The 7,958-nt window shown below is 42.2% G+C and overlaps 1 pseudogene; it reads left to right on the top strand.

Annotated features, from left to right (window-relative positions):
• The first annotated feature begins 5,376 nt into the window (after nucleotides 1–5,376).
• LOC128045910 (uncharacterized) lies at nucleotides 5,377–5,547 on the top strand (annotated as a pseudogene).
• Nucleotides 5,548–7,958: the final 2,411 nt, after the last annotated feature.

The following is a 7,958-nucleotide window of genomic DNA, read 5'->3' as shown; positions in this document are numbered from 1 at the left end:
GGGCTACAGCCCACAGGGCTACAAAGAGTCAGCGTATGACTTAGCACAAACACACAGTATAAATACTTCCACCATGGCCAACTGCAAGCTACTAACATGAGTATAAAGTTGGAAGAGATGAGCACAGTTGATTCTTGCAAAGTGGGGACTGGGTGTGAACTCTGGGAAGACCCAGGGCTCTTTTCCAGGATTTAAAGGACATTGAATAGAAACTGCTGGGAGTGGAATCAAAACTGAGGAGGAGAAGAACAACAGCCACATAGGAAAGAAGAGGCCGAGGTAAATACTGGGGAGTGGAACAGAGCCAGGAAATCCCAGGGAGCCAGCTGCTATACTTCTGAACATGGCAGGAAAACAAAAGAAGAGAGAGCTCTGTAAAGTTGGAAAATCTACCCTGAGCCACACTACCTTTTAAAAGTTCAGGAAAACAATGTCACATAAAAATGAGCAAAAGACACATAATGAGGTAAAATCTAATGCAAATGTATTATAAGAAGTCATTTAACTCCATGATTCCCAAACCTGCTGCACATGGTAGTGTGCAGAGAATCACTGGGGGAAAGAAAACAAAACCAAAACCAGAAAACATTCTTTCTGGGCCGTTTGTTCTGGATAGGAGGGCACACTCCTGACTACCTACAAGTTAGGCCGGCCTAACCAGTGATGTTCACAACACAGTGGTTTCTCAATATCTGTACGGATTGCTTCCAGGAACCCCATGAATACCAAAATCTTATATACAAAATGGCAGATCCCTTAGATAACATGGTGTGTGTGTGTGTTAGTCATGTCCAACTCTTTGGACCCCATGGACTGTAGCTTGCCAGGCTTCTCTGTCCCTGGAATTCTCCAGGCAAGAATAATTTCCTTCTCCAGGCGATCTTCCCAAGCCAGAGATCAAACCTGGGTCTCCCGCATTCAGGTAGATTCTTTATTGTCTGAGCCACCAGAGAAACCCATAAAATGGCATAGTGTTTATATATAACCTATGCAATCCTCTTACATACTTTAAATCATCTCTGGATTACTTATAAGACCTAATAAAATGTAAATGCTATGTCAGTAGCTGTAAATACACTATAAATGCTACATATAAGTTTGCCGGAGCTTGGGCAATTCAAGTTTTGATTTTTGGAAATTTCTGGAATTTGGGGGGAATATTTCCGATTCAAGTTTGGTTGAATTTGTGTCTGTAGAGCTTGTGGATATGGAGGACCATCAGTAGGTGTCTTCACTGTTTGCTTCTACTCAGCTGACAACCACCTACACCCTCATATTTTTCTCCCAGTTCCCCAGAGATTTTCACCTGAGAGGGTGTTGTGTGCCAGACTGCCTCATTCTAACCCCAAAACTATCCATTCTATATTCTGTCCTTTCATGAAGGAATGATAAGTGAGATCTGAAAAGTCTATGACAACTTTTGTTGTTGTGGTTGTTTAGTTGCTAAGTCGTGTCCGACTCTTTGCGACCCTACAGACTGTAGCCAGCTAGGCTCTTCTGTCCGTGGAATTCTCCAGGCAAGAATACTGCAGTGGGTTGCCATTTCCTTCTCCAGGGGATCTTCCTGACCTAGGGATAGAATCTGAGTGTTTTGTGGCTCCCGAATTGACAAGTGGATTCTTTACCACTCGTTAATTTTAGCTTACTGAAGATTCCCTCCCCAATACTTTCATACAACAGCTGTAGTATTGCACATGTTTTCACTCTCAAGGAATTACTAACTTGAAAATTATGAAACATTTTAGGTAGGCATATAGGGGATTTTTGGTCAGAGGAGCTTTAACAGTTCAGGTTCTTTGGCGGCAAACAAAAGAACCCTGAACAGACTAGAAAGAAGGGCTATGTGTGATCTTGAGAAGGGGAGGAACCAGGGACCCTTTGAGAACTGCAGAAGTGTGAATTCACAAACTTTCTATTAGAGTGTAAATTAGGTAACTCAGTTCCAAACAAAGGTGAATTCTCAAGATTCAAATTCCAGAAATATAAACTTTAAATTGTTATATTGGGCCACATGTTCATTTTCTTGATACTTAAGTGGAATTTTATAATCAACGGTTCCAGACAGTAAAGAATTTCTCAAGAAGGGAAGAAAGAAGAAAAATAAAACAGGTTTCTAGAGACCTCTCTCTAGATCTGCCTGGTTCTAGTCAGTGTGAGTAGGTGATTTGAGTGCACTTTTGTTGAAGGAATCCTAAGTGAGTAATTCAAGATATCAAAAAAAAAAAAAAAATCAACCTGATGTGACTGGTTCTCATGGGCCTCCTGCTCTACTCCACACTGACTCTGACACTCTGGACCTGGAAATTCCTTGCATTCACTTTAAACAATCCCTTCATATCATACATTATTGATGAAAGATTTTGTGTTGAGACAGAGAAGAAGGTTGTTTTGTACATCACAAAAATACAAACTAAATCCTTTCAACAAACTATCCTAGTGCCCATCATCAGTAGAACAGACACATGAAATGTGGCACATTTGCAGAATGGACTCCTATATAGCATGAGAATGAGTGACCTACAATTATGTAGTGACAAAAATGGCCTCACATGCACGATGCTGAGTGGAAGAAGTCAGACAGAAATGAGTACAGATTGTGTCATTCCATTTAAAGCATGAAACAGGCAAAGCTAATCATATTGTTTATGGTCAGGCTGGCGGTTACCTTTGGGGAAGAGGTCATGATTAGAGTGGAGTGCAAGGGCGGCTTCTAGGAGAATGGTCATGCTTTGTTTCTTAATCTGGGTGTTGGTTCCATGGGTGTGTTCTGTTTGTAAAAATTCACTAAGGTGTGTACTTTTGATATGCTGGCTTTTTTTGTGTACATTATATACCTCATCAAGGAGTTAAAGAAATCTTACTAGATATTTCTGTTCTTCTCAAAGGCCCTCCTTGCCTGCCTGGCCAACCATGGGTCCTGTCTCTCTCCTCTCTCCGCTGTATCTCTGCTGTAACCCTCTTGCTCAGGTATCTTTCAGTTCCTGCTCCAATCAAATGCCCCTCCCTATTTGGGACAGCTCCCTGGAAGGGATAGTTTTTGTTTTTTTCCTCTATATGCTTCCTTCTCAGAGAATGGCCCTGTCTGGACTTCTGGTCTTCAAGAGTTCTTCTGGAAGTTCTTGTGAATAAATGTTCTCATTCCATTGTATTTTCACCTGAGAAAAGTACTTGCAAATATTTACAGTTTGGGATTCACAAATTCTTTCCCCAAGGGATAGATTTGAAGAGAGACCTGGTGTTTCACTAACTTAACAGTTCATATATAGAATTTTAAGTCATCTTCCCTGGTGGCTCAGAGGTTAAATCGTCTGCCTGCAATGTGGGTGACCTGGGTTCGATCCCTGGGTCGGGAAGTTCCCCTGGAGAAGGAAATGGCAACGCACTCCAGTATTCTTGCCTGGAGAATCCCAAGGACGGAGGAGCCTGGTGGGTTACAGTTCACGGGGTCGCAAAGGTTTGGACACGACTGAGTGACTTCACTTCACTTCATTCATCTTCTTCTCCTCTGTTTTCCTTTTCTCAGGGTAGTTAGCTGCTAAGTACAAAGGGTGGGAGTCTAGTGATCATCTTTGTGATATTTGGGATTGTGAAGTTGCAGCCTGGCTCTGCCCATATCCTCTCAGGCCTCCAGTTTCAGTGCCTGCTGTTGGTGTATAAAGATCTCAGCTCCCTTGCCCCAGTGTATGCTAACTCTGAGGCATGTGAAGCAGGCAGGCTTCCAGAATTTTTTAGAGGGATAAAGGTTCAAGTTGTCAATAGTGCATAATCCCTTCACACACCCTTTATTAGCTGCCCCTCTTTCCTATTTCAGTTCCTCAGTCCCCTGCAGATTTTCTAGGATCATCTCCCAATTCCGTGTGAACCCTTATTTCAACATCTGAATCCAAAGGAACACAGACCAAGGTGATGATGTACCTGACACACCTGTCCATGTGCACATGTACACAAACACACACAATAATGAACTGTACTGTGTTAGTGTATGGCAGACACACTCTGAGGTGACTTCTGGGTCACATCTCTTGTGCTATTTCTTTCTTTTGAGTGTAGATGGAATCTGGGGCTTACTTCTAGCCAATCAAGTAGAGTGGATAGTGTCCTAGCAGTAACTCCTGCGCTTCCAGTACATTTTAAGAGAGACCATCTGTAGTCAGTTTTGAAGACATAGACCACCATGTTTGAACCTTCTGTGGGAACCAGATGGCAGAGAGCTGTGATGGCCTTTAAGATCTGGGTCTTGCCTTTGGAAAAGCAAAAGGACCCAGCTAAGCTATACAGAGGCTCCTGACCCATGGACATTCTGAGATAACAAATGCAATGTTTTAAGCCACTAAGTTTGTGATAAATTGTTAATCAATAGAAAACGACTGCATTCTTGGTATAAACTTTTGACCTGGGGTTGGGACATGTTTCTCCCATTCCTTAAGATCTTGCTGGCAGAAATTCGACCTCGAGTGCCTCGGTCCAACTTTACTCTTTGATTCGTTATCTGCGAACAGCCAATATCATCATCTTTTCTTGTTTCCGCTGAGTCGTTTTTCACTAGAAGTGACTATTTGAATGGCCTACCAGTTCTCTGGTTAATGCAAGTTTCTCCAGTAATGTCTCTCTAGGAGTTCCTTCTGGAGAACTTGATCCAGAAAAGCCTGATCTTTCCACAGTCAGGACCAGGTCCAGGCTTGCAGGACCTTGTTCCATGGCTCATTTCAGAAGTCTTGTGTTGTAACATGATACTTAAAGTTCTTTTCTTCTTCCTGTGTATGTCAGCAACTTCACTTAAAATTAGGGTAATACTCTAAATTGCTGTAAGGCTGAGGCTCTCTCTTCTGTTCTCTGAGATGTTATAAGGAATTTAACAATATAATTTGGCAGTTCTCTTTATTTTTAAGCACTGTTTTACAAGCTTCCAAGAGCTTTCATACAGCCGTGAAGCAGAACCAGCTTAGCCTCCTCTTGTGATACCTGCTTTATACCTGTGATATCTCTTTCTGATACCTGCTTTATCTAGTAATTTAATACCGTTTCCAGTCAACATTTAAATATTTCTTCTCGGGAGATGGGGTGCAAGTGGGAGTTACGGGGAAGATTCTTGTAGCATCTTACATTTCTTTGCATGCATGCATGCATGCCCAGACAATTCAGTCGTGTCCAATTCTTAGCAACTTCATGAGCTGTAGCCCATAAGTTTCCTCTGTCCATGGGATTTTTCAGGCAAAAGTAGGGGAGTGGGTTGCCATTTCCTCCTCCAGGAATCCTCCTGACCCAGGGACTGAACCCACATCTCCTATGGCTCCTGCATTGGCAGGTGAATTCTTTATCACCGAGCCACCTGGGAAGTCAGACATTTCTTTATTTTATTTTATTGAAGTACAGTTGATCGCTTCTCGGCCTTTTGGCTAAGATCAAGTGTAGTGAAGTATAGTTGATTTATAATATTGTGTTAATTTTTTCTGTACAACAAAGTGATTCAATTATATGTTTATATATATATTCTTTTTCATATTCTTTTCCATTATAGCTTACCATAGGATATTGAATATAGTTCCCTAGGCTATACAGGATGACTTTGTTGTTTATCCATTCTATACATAATAATTTGTATCTGTTAATCCCACAGAAGTCTGTTATCTATGTCTGTAGCATCTCACATTTCAATGCAGCCAAATGGAGTTTTCCACTGGCTGCTCCATATGCCAGCCCTCGTCTCTGTTGGTTGGCCCCAGCATGGACAACAGGCACGCTTTTGTAACCCAGGCTCTATTGTGTTCACTTGTGTCCTAAGAAGAGTCTTTTGAGAAATTCAGAATCTTAAAAAATAACTTTAAGGGTATTGCCCTGCTCTATTATTGACTGGAAGTCAGAAAATTTTAATATTCCAATAAAGCTGTATTTACTCTCTCTTCTCCAGTGAAAAATATGTATAGTCAAAGCTATGATTTTTCCAGTAGTCATATATGGATATGACAGTTGGACCATAAAGAAGGCTGAACGCTGAAGAATTGACGCTTTTGAGCTGTGGAATTGGAGAAGACTCTTGAGAGTCCCTTGGACAGCAAGGAGATCAAACCAATCAATCCTAAAGGAATCAACCCAGAATATTCATTAGAAGGACTGATGCTGAAGCTGAAGCTCCAATACTTTGGCCACCTGATGCAAAGAGCTGACTTATTGGAAAAGACCCTGATGCTGGGAAAGATTGAAGGCAGGAGGAAAAGGGGATGACAGAGGATGACATGGTTGGATGACATCATCAACTCAATGGATGTGAGTTTGAGCAAACTGCGGGAGATAGCAAAAGAGGGAAGCCTGGTGTGCTGCAGTCCATGGGGTTGCAAAGAGTTGGACCCAACCTAGTGACTGAACAACAACTCTTATGAAAACTTTTGCAAGCCACTTTATATTTGCCCCCATTCAAACTTAGTCTCATCACAGTCCACTGCTGTTGAGAAAATCTGCAGGGGTTGTGAGCATCCAGGCCACCCATGTATAATGCATGTATCCTTCACAGGAGCAGATGGCTCTCTCAGATACTGGTCTGCTGCTACAGCTCTTGGTCGTCTGAGTGCTCTGAGAGTGGACAGAGAGTGGTGTATTTGTCCACTGCCACAGGAAAAGCATTTCTGGTCCAGGTGTTGGTCAGTGCTTGGGCTCTAAGCTCACCACCGTCTTGGGTCCCCCTCTTGTACTCAACCAGTGTTCCTCAAAGAACAACCACTACGTTGGAAAAGCTGCTTCCAGGCATTTACAGAGTCACAAGCTGGGCACCCTCTCATTATTCAGAGCACAGCGTGTCACCCCTGTTCAGAACTGCTTATGCAGATGGTCCACCTCTTTCCCTGTGACAGCTGTGCTCACCATGAATCTCAGGAACTTTAACTGAATGCCAAAACTTTCTGTTGAATTCTTATCCATGGACAATGACTGCCTGAGGCAATATACAGTTTAAAAATGGAGAGTAAAGCCATCTAAGAATGTTCTTTCTTTAGCTAGAAGATTTGCTATAGAAGTATAGGGACACATGTTACCTCCCCTGACAAACAGTTTCATTAAATCTACTCAATGATCCTAAAAAAGAATCTTTATTCCTCCTCATTTTACAGGTGGAAAAACCACCTCAGAGAGGTTGAGCAAGCTGTTCGAGGTCACACAGCTATTGATTGACATACCTGGGATTAGCACCTAAATTCGCTGCACAACAAAATAAATGCTTTTTTCTTGTCTTCTGACGTGAAGTATGAGAACTCCTGGGCTGATGAGGGAGTATAAATACTTGCCTTACGAACGTAAACACTGAAAGATGTTTCTCAAGCTAGAGTCATGTACCCCTGTCCCCCATAGGGCTAATTTAGGGAGTTGGACTGTTCTCTGAAAAAAACTTCTAAAAGTGTATTTTCATTTTGCTGATAATGTGGGGAAAAAATAATATTCTGTAAAATTACGCTTAATTAATTTCTGAGTAATGCCTTAAGATTTTCATGCCGAATTTGCTTTTATGGTAAAATTGATTGGCACCAAATGTTCAGTTCAGATCAGTTCAGTCACTCAGTCATGTCCGACTCTTTGCGACCCCATGAATTGTAGTACGCCAGGACTCCCTGTCCATCACCAACTCCCGGAGTTCACCCAAACTCCTGTCCATAGAGTTGGTCATGCCATCCAGCCATCTCATCCTCTGTCGTTCCCTTCTCCTCCTGCCCCCAATCCCTCCCAGCATCAGAGTCTTTTCCAATGAGTAAGCTCTTCGCATGAGGTGGCCAAAGTATTGAAGTTTCAGCTTTAGCATCAGTCTTTCCACAGAACACCCAGGACCGATCTCCTTTAGGATGGACTGGTTGGATCTCCTTGCTGTTCAAGGGACTCTCAAGAGTCTTCTCCAACACCACAGTTCAAAAGCATCAATACAGTTAAATACTGAGAGTAAAGCCATCCAAGAATGTTCTTTCTTTAGCTAGAAGATT

Source organism: Budorcas taxicolor, chromosome 3 (genome assembly GCF_023091745.1).
Source record: "Budorcas taxicolor isolate Tak-1 chromosome 3, Takin1.1, whole genome shotgun sequence".
Classification (NCBI taxonomy): Eukaryota; Metazoa; Chordata; class Mammalia; order Artiodactyla; family Bovidae; genus Budorcas; species Budorcas taxicolor.
This window is presented reverse-complemented; position numbering and strand designations above follow the sequence as displayed.